The sequence below is a fragment of the Oryzias latipes genome, chromosome 16 (assembly GCF_053564925.1).
Source record: "Oryzias latipes strain Hd-rR chromosome 16, Olatipes_Hd-rR_3.1".
NCBI lineage: Eukaryota > Metazoa > Chordata > Actinopteri > Beloniformes > Adrianichthyidae > Oryzias > Oryzias latipes.
This window is the reverse complement of record NC_136252.1, coordinates 28,761,268-28,776,034: the sequence shown is the minus strand read 5'-3', so window position 1 is coordinate 28,776,034 and position 14,767 is coordinate 28,761,268. Positions and strand designations below refer to the sequence as shown.

Here is a 14,767-nt window from a genome sequence, read left to right as displayed (position 1 = left end):
GCGTAAAAGCGTCATTTTTAAAAAAACACCTCTGGTTCGTTTTTTTGTTTGACGCACCGCGTCAAAAACTATACGACCAATGAGAATGGTGCTTTTGCACACGTGTCTGGAGCTTCTGCTGAAGTTATAGTAAAACACAACTTGGGGTCGCTCAAACACAAAACTGCCTTTCTGAGCACATATACCAGCGAAGAAGATAGACGCCAAGTAGCGTCTACACTGCCGTGAAGAAATAATGACGGACATTCTAAAATATCCCCGAAAACGCTCATGACATTCGCCCATGACAATGCACATTTTCAGCTCTTGTACCAGTCAATAAAACTCCCCATATTCTTCTCTTCTCGTAACTGGGATGTACCCAAAATCGGCGTCTTTTCTGGCGTCTTTCTCAACAGAACAATCATTTCTTCATCGCTGGAACTGAAGCTGGAGCAACTGGTGCTTGAAATATTCATGTTTTCTTTGTATGATTCTGACAAACGCGTAAATACTTGCTCTCTTCTTCTGAGTGAAAAGCGAGTTTAAGAAGCGTAAAGTTGCGCAGCGCCACCTTCTGTTCAGGATTATTTCTGTTTTACATTAAGCGCCATCTAATGTCAGGGAATGAAATTGCAAGTTCACTCGGCTCATCGTCAGCGAAAATCGCCTGGGTGTGAACACAATAAACGTGTTGAAAAACGCTGGCGAATAACGTGCGCCGATTTTCGTCCCGGTGTGCACGGCCCTTTACAGATGTCTTTTCTATGTCTGTAAAGCCCACATATATATTTCAAAGAAATGCAACAACATCTATAAGTTAAGAAGCAGAAGCTGCCAATTTAAACTTAAAGTACAGTTGAATTTATCTACAGCTTTGGATCAAACACAACACAAACATTTTGCACAAACTTTTATATATAAGAATGCAGAGGAGATTAGTAGTCCAGGAAAACACCTCATGGTGGCCCTATTTGATTATTCATTCGACCATTTATCAAAATCAAATGTATATACTTTATTACTAATGATATTAAAGAAATAAATTCAATGTTAAAACTGGCATTATCTACAGAATCTACATTGAATCTAGTGCTAAATCTTTAAATTCTCTCTTCATTCCATTGTGATCCTCTTTTGTTCTCCTTCGGCATGGGTCTGATTCCTGCTTCTCAGCATGTGTCACTGCAAAGCAGATTGGCCTTACTATTTACTAAAAAAATTCTTAATGTTCATTAGGAAGAGTCATGCAATGAGACAATAAAAAAACAAGACATTTTTAATAAAACATACAGTACCAACAACGTTAAAACACAATTAAGCAAATAAAATCCATGCAAAATCCAAAAGACTTTGACACACAGTAAGTTCCTCAAGTCTGCCCTGACAGTCAAGGACAGCACCACTAGATTGGCAGGCAGTGGTTTCCATTTTTAAAGATAACTGGAACAGTGGTCTCCTGTGGAGGCTGGCATATAGTATGGGGTCCGGGGAACCTCAAGGATGGTCTCTGGTCTCTTTGTCCCTGGGAGAAATGTAACTGTCCTCTCTGTGAAGGTGCAGAGCCCTTAAGATCAACAGGCAGACTGATGCAGCGTCTGCTGTAATGCAGTCATTGTCCCACCCCGTCAAGGTGAATATTGAGCTGAGCCAATCATCAAAGTTCTTCATTTAGCTATTAATATTTGCTCCAACCTTTCTTTGGTGATTTTTTTTTGCAATGACAGGTTCTTCAGTCTTGGGACAACCAGACTGTGTTAATGGATTCTGCATCTCTGTCAGTGATGAAGGAATCTCAGCAGAATCAGGACTTTGTGTTGTGATACCGTGTTCTTTCCAGACACCTTATAACTTCATACCTCAACATCTGGTTTGGTTTAAATGTGAGTTCTAACTTTACATTGTCCCGCCCAATCACTGAATTCCAATGAATAATGATGATTTAGTAAACCAGTTAGTAAGCATTCTAAGCAGGTTCTTGAAATCTTCTTAATTTAACCTTGTGAACTTTTCATTTAAATTATTTTGAATAAATCTCATATTTCTGAAGTGAGTTTGCCTTGTGTTTGAAATTCACTGTGCTTCGCCGTTTTTATCAGTTATTTGCTTTTATAGTCTCAACAGGAAATTGATGATATTATTTTTTGCCGTTTCCACAACAGTGTGACGGTAAGCAATGATGAGTATTGTCTTTTTTTTTTTTTTTTTTTACCTACTTTGCACCTGATTTGCTGCACGACCAATAAAAACAGGTCTAGGAAAAAAAAGGGGGGGAAAGCAAAGTCAGTAGCTCTCATCAAAGAAGCACCAAACAACAAGTAAACCAACACGTTTTATCAGATCTACACTTTTGTCAAGGTTCTGCTTTTCCCTCTTAAAAACAAATATATATATATATATATATATGTAACAAAAACGATGAGTAAGTTTTGTGCCCGAAAACATGAAATGAAAATGTTTCTGCTATATTGTGTGCAGTTTTAATTACTGTCAGCTTAATGTACATGCGTTAAATGTGAGGCAACTTTTAGTGGTTTCAGTGAAAAGAGAAAATTTAAAAATAGTTTTTAGGTTTTTCAGTTTTGTGGCAGAGATGGACACATGAACGTTCACTTTTGCCTTCATTGATGGTGGGTAACAAGGTTGTAGCTTTGACACATCTGCTACAGTCGAGGGGCCACCAGTTTCCTGCTCTGCTCCATTCTGATGGATCCACTTGCAGACAAATACATAGTTTTCCACGTCTGAGCTGGAATCTGGATCAGAACTGTATGACTGGATAGCTCCACTATTGCTCACCATTTTTGTTGTACCAGTGTAACCGGGACAGCCTTTAACTTATTTTATAATAGCACAAAATCTGTTCAAGGGTTGCCATACCTGAGGGATCTCCAACAAACTGCTGCATTACACTCCTAGTCATAGCCCCTCCTTCTTTTCTTCTTCTTCTTCTACTTCTTTTGACTCCCCTTTATATTCCAAAGGCTACTGTTCCCCACCCCTTTTGCATGACCTCCTGTCAGAGAGGAACTGGAGTGGGCAGGATCACACAGTGTATTGTTTTCTGTTTGTTTTATTACCAGAATAAAGGGAGGCTTCTCTCCAAGAGGTAACACTGTGTCATACCATATATTAACCAGCACAACGCAGAAAGCGACCGGTTACACCAGTAATGTTAGGTTGAGTTTCCCATAGCAAAGCAACATTGAAGATTAGATCTCGTTTCTGTCACATTTACGTCTCCTAGACATAAATGAGAACTGTTTGAGACTAAACTGCTTCTCTCATTCTTCTCAAACATTTTTCCTGAGAAATAAATCTTACAGTGAGCACTGTGTGAGATCTCAAAATTCTCTCACAGCTGTCTCTTCTCCAGATCTCAGGTAAGAGAAAAATTAGACATATTACGTTGTGCTCAAATATGTCTCAGTTTGATATCCTTACTTCAAATCCCTATCTCAGTTATGTCTCAGTGAAAGATATGCATGGTTCTGTCTCTTGTTGCTCAAATTATTGAGCAACAAAACAATCTCAACCTCTACATTTCACAAAGACAAGCAGAGGACATCACACACCAAGCAGAAATGAACTTATTGTTAAAATGATGCCGGGAGTCCAGCTTTAAATAAACTGACAAAAGAGCAAAGACAATGGAATAATTTGATTTATTTCTTATTATTAATATTTCCAGGCTTTGTTTCTTTTGTTCCACAGCATGTTAATATTCGCATAATTTTGACATAATATAATTTTTATGGATAGAAAAATATTATACGATATTTAAGATTTAACTTGATTTATTCTGGATTAATGTTCCTGTCTGTTTTTATTCATTTATGCAATTTAGAAAATATCAACACAATGTTTTATACCTATTTCTTCAGACGAAAAACGTTAAATATATTGGTGCTGCTGTGTTGATGTTTCAGATCAATTCACATATAATATTATTTATTGAATTATTTTTCTTAGCATCAGTTGGTCAAAAACGTTTCTAGTTTAAAGAAGGACCTACAGATTTTTTGATTTTATTTTAAACTACTTTTCTGTTTGAGACTATAACAGGGTTTCTGTGTGTCAAAATAAAGTTAAAATTTGTTGAAAGTTGATTTATATTAATTTGTTTTCTTTTATTAATGTTAAAAGATACAATTTTAGGTATACTTACACTGACACTGATCTTATTTATAGTCACCGCGGAGAGTGAGGGGAGCGAAACATTTTCTTTTTCGTACGGACTTTGCACAAAAAAACTGAGAAGCACTGGTTTAGATAAACACAAACACACTGGCACACATGCACGTACATACACACATGCAAGTGCACACACACGTATATGTTGGTGTGTATAAAAAAGTTAACAGATTGATGTCTCAGCTAAATAAAGGAAATTTGGGATCAAATTTGGATCAGCTTAAAGTGAACTACAAAAACCATATTGTATTTTTGAAACAAAAAAACAAACAAATAAATAAATAAGTAAAAATAATAAATAAATGAAACACCTTTAGGTGTGGTGCAGTTTGAGTTCATTTATTTTTGTCTTTAAAAATCACCCTTTATGTAGCCTTACAAGCTGGAAATATTTTTTTGTTTTTATTTTAGTCTGCATCATATTGAACAAATAGAAGCCAGTAGTAACCCGATTTAAATTTCAAACTGTATCAAAGCCTCACGTGACACAGATTTCTGATTGGTTGATCCCAGTGGGAGGGAAAACTCTGTGGTTGACGTCACCAACGAGCGGTAGTCGGCAAGCGGGAGAAGTGCAAAGAACGAGAAACCTTTGACGAGCTACTGTCGTATTTTTTCGGTGTTTAATCCGTGGAATGAATCTTCAACATTTGTTTTGCTTGTTTGGAAAAGATTCAAGTAAAAATCTTGGAGTTTGCACGGTAAGTTGTTGATTTCTTTCCTCCAACTCAGTCAGTGGCATGCTAAGGTGTTTTTTAAGCTAGCTCAGTGTCCGTCAGTTAGTACAGACTTGGGCTACTCGCAGTGGCTGTGCCTGTAACAGTAATTTATGAGTAAATTTTAAAAATGATAACGTGTTTTTAAAAAAAAAACATATATCAGAAGCAGGGCTCCAGACTAACTTTTTTCTCTAGGAGCACAGTGGCCCCCAACTGAAAATTTTAGGGGCACAACCAGAAAATTTAGGGGCGCATACAATCAACATGCTCAAATCTACTCATTTCCACTGTATTACTAATAAATACTTTAATAATAGATGCAGAAATTACAATGTGCAGTTTCAAATTCAGTGTCACATTTTAATCTGCACTTTTGAAGATGCAACAACAAGGTAAACTGACAGCACCATTGCTGTCATGACAGTACAAATAAGTAAAGAAAACGGATGGAAATGTATGTTGGTGACACCAAAGCGTGTTTGAGATCACCCAGGTGGACTCAAAGCTGCACAGATCACCTGGGGCCTGTTTCAGAAAGGAGGTTCAACCAACTCTGAGGTTGAACTTGAACTCTGAGTTGGTCAATCGGGAGATTAACAACTCTGAGTTTTCTGTTTCAGAGAAGCTGATCCGAGTAAGATCAATCAACTCTGAGTGGACTGATTCGGAGGTGAGCGTGCGCACCGCGACTATAAGAAGCCATTATCAATGGAGCGCAGATATCACGAGTCACCATGGCAACCGTGAAAAAAAGAGGTCTGCATATTTTTCGCCAGCTGAACTTGACGTGCTGCTGCAGAGTTACAGTGAATATGAGCACATATTCCAGAAGAAAGGCAACACCGCTGCATCTGCAAAACAGAGACAGTTAGCGTGGGAAATCATAGCTGCTCAAGTTAATGCGCAAGTTTGCATTTAAATCATTGTTATAAAATATTGGCTGTAATAACTTTTTAAATAGCGTACGGTGTGAAATAAAAAATGGTGATATTTAGGTGTACTTTTGAAGTGTTATTCCTGGTGTAAATGCATGAAATGCTGCATAGTGCACAGAACCAATCTGGGGAAAAATGCCTTTAACGTCGGTAATGTTTAGAGGACTTTCTTGTTAACCTTCCCCTCTTGCAAACGTTGGTCAGTTTAATATTAATACATGCAATTGTGTTTTTAAAAGTGAACTTTTGTCTACTGTTGAACCTTTCGCTGCGCGAAGGCTTCTCCTTTCTTTTCTCTCTTTTTTCCGACCGTGGTCAGAAGCGCAGGGGAGATTTCCTTCAGGGCCGAAGGGAATTCTCCTTCGGGGTTCACTTCCCGTTGGAAACCCTCAACCTCCAGAGCGGATTAAGAATTACTCCAAAACAGTTATTCTGGGAATGACACCTTCTCTTTATTGAACTAAGTGCTCCGTCCTCCGAACACACAATATATTCCACGCACACACCTCCGCTCCGTACCCCCCCCCCCCCCCCCATCTGCACCTGCAATCGCCCCTCCCCTTGTCTCTCGTGGATCGCACCCCGCTCAGCACACACACGCTGCAACACTACCCTTGTATTGATCAAGTGGTATAGGTTTATACGGGATTAAGAAAGTAAGCAATGCTAGCAAATTGTGTTTCCATAAAATAATTGTTACATTAATCTAATTCAATGTCCCTGATTTCATTTTCATGTAGATGCAATCCTGTAGGAATTAAAATTACATGGCAGCAGTTAAAAGTGAAAAAGAAATCGAGTCTTCTCAAAATCCTCGTACGAGGTAAATATAATTCTCTATGAATTAATGCAGCCTCCTCGTCTATTGGGTCCTCCAAAAAAGGACAAGCCATTCTTGTCACTTAGACCGTCTCTGTGTGACGGAAATGTGGGCAATGAAGGTTAAAGCAAAAAATACGTCGTTCGTCTTTAAAAAGGGGAGGGGACCAGCAAAAACTTCGAGTTTGGAGAATAAAACCTGCTCCCGACCAGGTTAGGTTCACAGCATAAGTAACCATGGATACGGACTCCGAGTAGAAGTTACCTCTCTTTCAGAAACGGGTTTGACTTACTCTGCTTTCTCTGGTTTAACAAACCTCCCATTCTGAAACGGAAAACCCAGGGTTTCCCTGATTTCAGGGTTAATGCACTCAGAGTTTACACTTAACCTCCTTTCTGAAACAGGCCCCTGGTGTGAGATGTATATTTTTGTTTTTGCTCCAACATCACCTGTCAATCAAAACAAAAATATCAGAGAAAGGGGTGGGAGCAAGACCCCAACCTGAGCGAACACAGCTGGAAATTTAGTACTGCAATGACTGAAAGCTGCCCTGATTACTACAAAATAATGCATTATGGGACATGTGTCCTGATGGTTTTTGTAGTTCAGTGATCAATCAAAATAATTTAAAATACCAGTTGATTAAAAAAAGGCTACATACATTACAAAACATTCAAATAAGCATAAAATATATAATAACACAGATCATACTGAGGGGGAGAGGAATATTAAAACTAAATTGAATGGTAAGGACAACTCCAATTTCCTGTTGTCCTTCATTTGCCTTCACCCCCCCCCCCCCCACCCCCCCGCCTGGTCTCCCCAACGATCCAGGCGCGGCGCTAGATCATCTTAAACACGTCTATCGTTGCATTTTCCCCAACGTGTTTTCAGTGTGTCTGAGACTAAATCTTGTCACTCGCACATATTTAAAGTTCAAGCCCCGTTAGCTGTCACGCATGTAGGTGTGGGACATTTATTCTCCTCAGCTGACCCGACTCCCGCGGGAGCGGTGAGCTGCCCTAACGCCGTACATAAACCGTTTGTGGTCGGGGGTGACACGCCGCCGCGCGCTTGACCAAAACCCTAAACCTTCCTCCGGTTCTGTGCGACCCAGAGAAAAGTTCAGCACGGACTGCATGTATTTAGAAAATTACGAGCGAAAAAATACGTTCAAAAAGAAAGTAAGGAACTCCTTAATGTGGTCCGGGGAGGGAGGGGGCTGTCAGGTGTCCTGCTTTCAAGCCCTGTCATTGTCACGCCCCCAAGAGTCATATACCCCACTGTGATTGGTTGCTTTGTCAGCTCCGCGCACGACAATGAAAAAGTGTCTTACATACAAACTGGCGGGCCGCATTAAAATTGAACTTTTTCATATTAAGGCGGGGGCCGCAAAATATCATCTTGGGGGCCGCAAATTTGAGACCCCTGCTGTAGACTCTGGCCCTGGTACACCAGCCGCAGGTCGGAAGAATGAATCAATAGTTCACTTACCCATAGCTCAGGCGCGCGCACAGATCAGGTTGTGATGATATTTGTCTAAGTTTTACTTCCCACAGATGTTTACGCGCGCGAATATCTCTTGGCTCTACCCCCTAGGCATCACGCGAATGTGTGCTCGCGTTTCATGAGTATGTGCGTGAGTGTGTGTGTCTGCCTGCGTGCGTGTGGGCTCGCGTCTCATTGATTATTTCATTGATCATAGACGTGCCCCTTCTACGTTTAATGTATTAAAAATACGAAGGGTGGGGGAGGCAAATTTACTGGTAGCACATGATCGACTGGATGTAAAATTTAGTCGCACACTCTCAAATTTTGGTCGCAAAATGCGACCAATTGGTCGCAGTCTGGAGCCCTGTCAGAAGGCTTAATTCTTGCATTTGCAGAGTTCACAGAAAAATGAACCTCGATTTTTTTTTTTTCCCAAATAGTGCCGACTGTCAGTCACTGACTGACTCTGGGGAGACATTTTTGCACTCCTCATAGGGTCTGCAGGGTCATCCCATTCACAATGTGTCTGCACCATTAGGGTTGTGCCGATGGACGATATCATCGTCCATCGTGATGGGTGACTGACATCCCGATGGAGAGACCACCATCGTGATGCCACGCCCCCGCCACGTTGCGCGTCGACACCATAAGCCGCGGTTACATGTACAAAATATCTTGATGGGATCAATGGTCGGATTAGAATCCAACCGTGTAGATGGGCCCAAAAAATGTTTTCAGAATATAAAAACGTTCACTAAGGTCACAATTTCGGTCGGAATAAATCATTCGCACATGCGCAGTATTCGCACATGCGCAGTTTGAAAACCGGAAGGGGATACAACTTCCGCCGAGCGGCTTTTTTTCCAAACTTTATTGAATGTAACAATTCAATACAAAACGATAACAGCGCCGAGCGGCTATATATTGACATGTCAGCTCGGTAAAATACGAGATGATCTTCTAAACGTGCTTTTAATAATGTTACGGTTATTATGAAACACCTGTTCGCTCATCATTTGAATTTTAATCCGTGTGGTCAGTGCTTTTTCTGAACGAAGCCAGGATTAGCAGTATGCTAACATGGGCTAACAACATTAGCTTTGGGTGGCGCTGCATCCTGTGAATAACATCAGCCTTTATTTAGTCGGGACACGACTGGAAATACAAATCCACGTGATGGCTTGAATGTTTTCTAAGGACTGAGCGACATTTCTGCTTTGATGCTCAAACCTCTGTCTGCTGACGATCCGTGCTGTGCTCAGACACACGTTTAGACCCGGTTCTGAGTTCGGTAGCTAGTACCCCTAGAGCTGCGGGACGGATCGCAGTCTTAAATCTCCCACACATACCGCTCATGTACCCCCCCCCCCCCCCCCCCTTCCCATCAAACACAAAGCTGTAAATCCGCACTCCGCCGGTCCACTCCGCTAAGTGCGGGAGTGGACTACTTCTTTTCTATTTTGTTTGTTACTTTTTCTGTTAAAGTCACTTCCCTGAGTTTATATTGGATCATCGCGGATTAACCATTAGTTGGGAAATAAAATGAAAAAAGCAAAATAACGAATAGCAGTTATATAAGAACGAAAAATGTAAAAAAAAAAAATACCCCCCCCCCCCCCCCCCCCCGACGATGTCATCGTCCATCCCGATGGTTGACAGCAAACATCGTCAACGGCCAAATTAGGGGACATCGCCCAACCCTATGCACCATAGACCGTTTCCTCAGCCATTATTGCAAACTTCAAAATGTGCAGTTTCACTGAATGTGCTTTTTCTTTTATACTGTAGACCTATCTCATTTAAAAGATCATATTTGTTGAAGTCACCCGTGTCATCTCCTGCAAAGTAATGTAGTGTAGGGAGACATGTTCTCAGCCCTCTGTTAGTGATGGTGGAGATATTTTAATTTAGAGAGCACAGATGTATATAGGCCAACAAATGTCAACACTGATATGTCTGAGGGTTGTAGTTAATTATATAAATCATTAGGGCTGGGCGATATGGCCTAAAAATAAAATCTCCGATTTATTTATTTTTTATTCGATTTTTTTCCCCCCTACTTAGGAAAGCAATAAGTACAAACGACAGACAACTTAAAGCAAATGTTGCTTTTATTTAATCAAACGCAAGACAAATGTAACCCCCATTCTGGGATGAATTATAAATAAATGAACACACTCTTGGAATCAAAGTTAAGTATAACATTTTTCTTCTTCTCACTCCCTTTTGGACTGTTTATATAATTTTGTCTTGTTTTATGTAATTTTTTTCTTGCTTTTGTCTTATTTTGTTATTCTACATTTGTTTTCACTTGTCCAAAATAAAAAGGTTACTTACTTTCCCAGCTGTGTTTTGAGTCACACTTTGTAGTCTAGACTAAAAGGAGACAAACATTCACCTTGAGAGTAGCACCATTTTCTACAATACAGCTCATATCTGGGGTCTAAGGTTTTAAATAAATTAAGAAACCCCGTCTTCTCCACGGAGAAGATGATGAAGCAGCAGGAGTCGCGGTTACCCCAGCCCCCACCTCCTCCTCCAAAAACAAAATCATCTGGTGGCCGTGTCGCAAATGAACACCAGTACAAGTAACAATTACAACGCAGTATTCTTTATTAACAAATAACAGTAACAACTAACTGTCAAACTAATGAACTAACTATATAAGCGTTGTAGAATGAGTATGTGTGTGTGTCAGGGCACGTGCGTGTGTAAGAAGACTGAGCGCGTGAGAGACTTTGACTCCGATGGGCTTTAGGGAAATGTTGCAGCGTGGAGTCTCTTCCTCCACGTCTGTGGCAGCAAACCCACACCAGTTCCAAACAACAGATGAGTTTATTTCTTTCTTGGGAACAAACTTCCCACTCTCACTGGTAGCCATGCTGTCGCGTGCTGCTTCGTGTGTTGTTTGTCGCGTGCCATACCACCGTGTGAAACTAATGCTACGGAAGCTCTGGGGAGCCAAAAATGCGCCACATAAAAACGTGATTTAGTTATTTTTGAAATCGCCCGTAACAAAAAATTGGAATTAATTCATTCAATCGATTTATCGCCCAGGCCTATAAATCATATAAACATATCCCTGTTTTCCTCAGAACCTACGTTCCTCCACACTGCCATTATGGAAGTCCTACCAGAACTACCAGAGCCAACTAAAGACATCCTGGAAGAACACTTGCAGTCCATTGGAATGAATGGAGTTGAATGAGGATCTACGATTCAGAAGAGGCTGACTTGCTGCCAGCTTTGAGACCTGTTCAAGCCCGGGAACTTCTTCTGCCTGGAAATTGAAATGTGAGTCAAACTTAAAAAATGAGTTTTTGTAATGCTCGTAAGTGGATATAATAGTTTGCACTCTTGTTGCAGAAATGATGAAAACACGATGAAAGCAAGCTGTCTTTACAGACTCTAAAAAGGCTGCAGATTATGCAAGGAGAGCAGAGTGGCTGCTCAGAAGAGATGAGATGTTAAAGAGATGCTCTTTCTTCTGCTCTCCTACTCTGAGGAGGATGCCATGTTCTTGTAGAAGATACATCCTTGGCAGACAAGGTCAAGCTGGAGCAGGTGCCGTGGACTCCAACTGTTATTGTATGTGGTAAGTCAAGTTTCATGTTCTTCTAATGTTAAATTATTCTAAAGGTTTTGTCTTTGTACACTGTACATGAGTGACGTGTTTACTTTATCCATTGATCTGTCTTTATGACTGAGTTTGGACCGCTCCATCGTACACAACATTGCAGCCCTGTGCCTGATGTTCAGAAGCATCATCCAACTGAGCTGGCTTCAACCCTGGAGTTTCTGCAAAGGTACATATTTAAGAGTGCGGTCGTGCGATTCATTTTTGGGTGTGATTAGTTAATCATGACCTGCAATTAATTATTCGAATTAACCTTTTTTTTAATCTAACTCTGGGCTGCTTATCCCTGGTCCTCGAGATCTACCAGCCTGCCTCTTTTCCAACTCTCCCTGAATTGCTTGCTGCGGATTACCTGGACCAGGTGTGTTCATTCAATCAGTTTGTGGAGACATCGGTTTGAGCTGATCAACAGTTAGCAGGGCTTGGAGATCTGGAAAACAGTCAGGGTGATAGATCCCAAGGATCAGGAATGAGCAGCCCTGGCTAACCTAAAATTTAGCTGTGAAAAGCCTTAGTTTGGGGTAATTTTTCAATTTAGATCACAAGATTGTGGCACAGAAAAAGAAACATAAAATAGTATTTGAATGGTTGCTTTATGAAGTTTTCTTATTATGACAGACCCTTTCCAACCTTTACTTTTGTACCACTATGGGGCAATTCTTCAGTCTCAAACAGAACAAAGTAAACTGAATTGCTGTAATTTAGGACATAAAAACTAGTGGAAATATTCTGAACAATCCAAAAAAAATATTGACCACAAACTTCTTAGTTATACAATATATGTGTGAAATACCTTCTTCCACAGTTTGCCGTTTGACACGACAAGCTTATTATTTTTCCCTTGTTAAGAGCCAACCATGCAAAATGTGACTTTTGATCATTTCTTAAATGTTTGATCAGGACTGTATCATGAAAATTGAACTCAAGCTTGTTAAATATTTACTCCCCGAAGAAGTAACATGCTGCATTTTAATTCTTTTAACTGAAACAGATGTCATAGTGTAATATGTCCTCTTAAGCGAAGTGGGGCTGGTCTTGCGGATGCCAGAAACTATTATTTTTGATAAATCAGATTACATGTAAATGTAATCTCATGGTGGCATTATGTAACTACTTTTATAAAACTACAGTTTGCTTCTAGCTTGAAGTGTTATCTTTGTTTGTTATGTGCTGTCTATTATAAATTTACTCATGCTAGATTTATATGTTCTTGTCTTACAGCTTATGTCCTGTGATGTGCCACTCTACCTCGTTGAGAACAAATTGAGGAGGCCAAGCTCAAAAAAGTTGTTGTCAACAAATGTAGGGCCAGAGCAGGTTCTAAGGCCACTGCTATCATTTACAGTACGTGGACTGGCTTCTCTTCCATCCTTTTTCTTATTTCTTGTCTTAATTTGGTTCTTAGGTTGGTTAATGGATTTGGTAGTATGCAAGTTCCAGAGACTGTTTTTATTATCAGGTACTTTTTTATCTGGTTACAAATTCTTGTTCCAAAGTGCGATTATCCCTTGTACCTCAGCAGTGCTATTAGTGTGTTTGTTGTTTATAATCTGGAAGCATTCAGCCAGATTGTGTATTTCACAGTTCATGTACTTAATGAAGTTTCATAAACTAAGTTTGCACACCGTTTTAAATAGATCTCCGGGTATAAAACAATATTGTTACAATTTTGTGAAGGTATTTCTGGTTGTGCTCAAAATAGTTTATCAATAAGAACTCATGTTTAGCTTTAAAGTACTTTTTAATTCTTCTTTGGAGAAAAAATTTTAAACCCTGTCTTTTCAGGAAGTGGGTTAGTAGATAATGAGAGCTTTAATTGATTTTGTATTTATTTTTTGTATGTTCATGTTTTATAACACTGTATTTTTTTTTTTTTTTTTTTTTTTTTTTTTAACTTGTCCTGTCCAACAGCTGGGCAGTCAGATGAGAGCTGAGGGCCTCTTGGGTTGGACATATTTTACTTTAACAAGAGGGGTTATTAATCTTCAGACAAACTTTATTAATTTCAAACATGTCTGAAAATCTTTGGTGTTGGACCGGACGGAAAAGGAAAGAGGGGAAGAAGAGAGAGGGACGTTAGAGAGAGGGGGGGTAGGGGGTGATAATAGGAGGGGAAGGGGGATAAGACCATGAAGCAGCATAAAGCAACAAGTTTACTGGTTGTTAATCATTATGGAAAGGTTTAAATGTAAAAAAAAAAAAAAAAAAAAAAAAGGGCGGAGCCTGTCCACACACACACTCAAATGTTATAAACACACCTGTTAGTTGCAAAAATGTCCACCTGTCGACATGTACACAAAACAGATAGTGTTCACACGCATACGTATGCCTTAAAACCAACTAGTGTGAAATATTTCAGTCATTCAGTCTGTTGAGCTAACACCTGTGCTCAGGTGAGTGTTTATGTTCTTCTAAAATGGATGGTGGAACGTGAAAAGATGGAGGGAGAGTGCCCAGCCATCCCCACCCCAAGACCCCCACCGCACCAGCAGCGGCAGCCGGAATCCCCCCAACGCCACACGGGAACCGGCAGGGAACAACCGCCGCCCGGGCGACCAAGCCCGCCACCCAGGCCGGGGCCAGCAGGGCCGCCGCAAGGCCCCCAGAGCCAGAGAGCAGGGAGGCACGGAGGGAAAGAGGGCGCCGCCCCAGCCCAACCAGGAGAGCAGCCCCCCCGCCGCGCCGGGAGAACCCAACGCAGGGCCCCACCGGAGAAGGACGCCCACAGCCCCAGACGAGCACCCCACCACCACCCAGGAGTTCCGGGCATCCCCCCGCCCCAACCCCAGGTACGAGCCAGGACCCCCCAAGGGAGACCCACTCCGCACTCCAGGCAGCCACCCGCCCGGCCGACGGTTGGTCCAGGGAGGAGCGAGGCAGGGGCCCGCCGCCCCCGCCCAGGAGGGGGGAACCCCGGGGAAAAAAGAGGGCCCACAAGGGGTGTTGTAAATATGGCCCGACCAGGCTCGGCCACAGTTGGAAATTTGGCGGG

The 14,767-nt window shown here is 41.1% G+C and overlaps 1 long non-coding RNA gene across 1 annotated transcript; it reads left to right on the top strand.

Annotated features, from left to right (window-relative positions):
- The first annotated feature begins 4,700 nt into the window (after positions 1–4,700).
- Positions 4,701–13,829, top strand: LOC144984439 (uncharacterized). The gene is made up of 4 exons (XR_013648112.1): positions 4,701–4,874; positions 11,234–11,432; positions 11,505–11,944; positions 12,997–13,829. It is a non-coding gene; the product is annotated as an uncharacterized LOC144984439 (long non-coding RNA).
- The last annotated feature ends 938 nt before the right edge of the window (positions 13,830–14,767 follow it).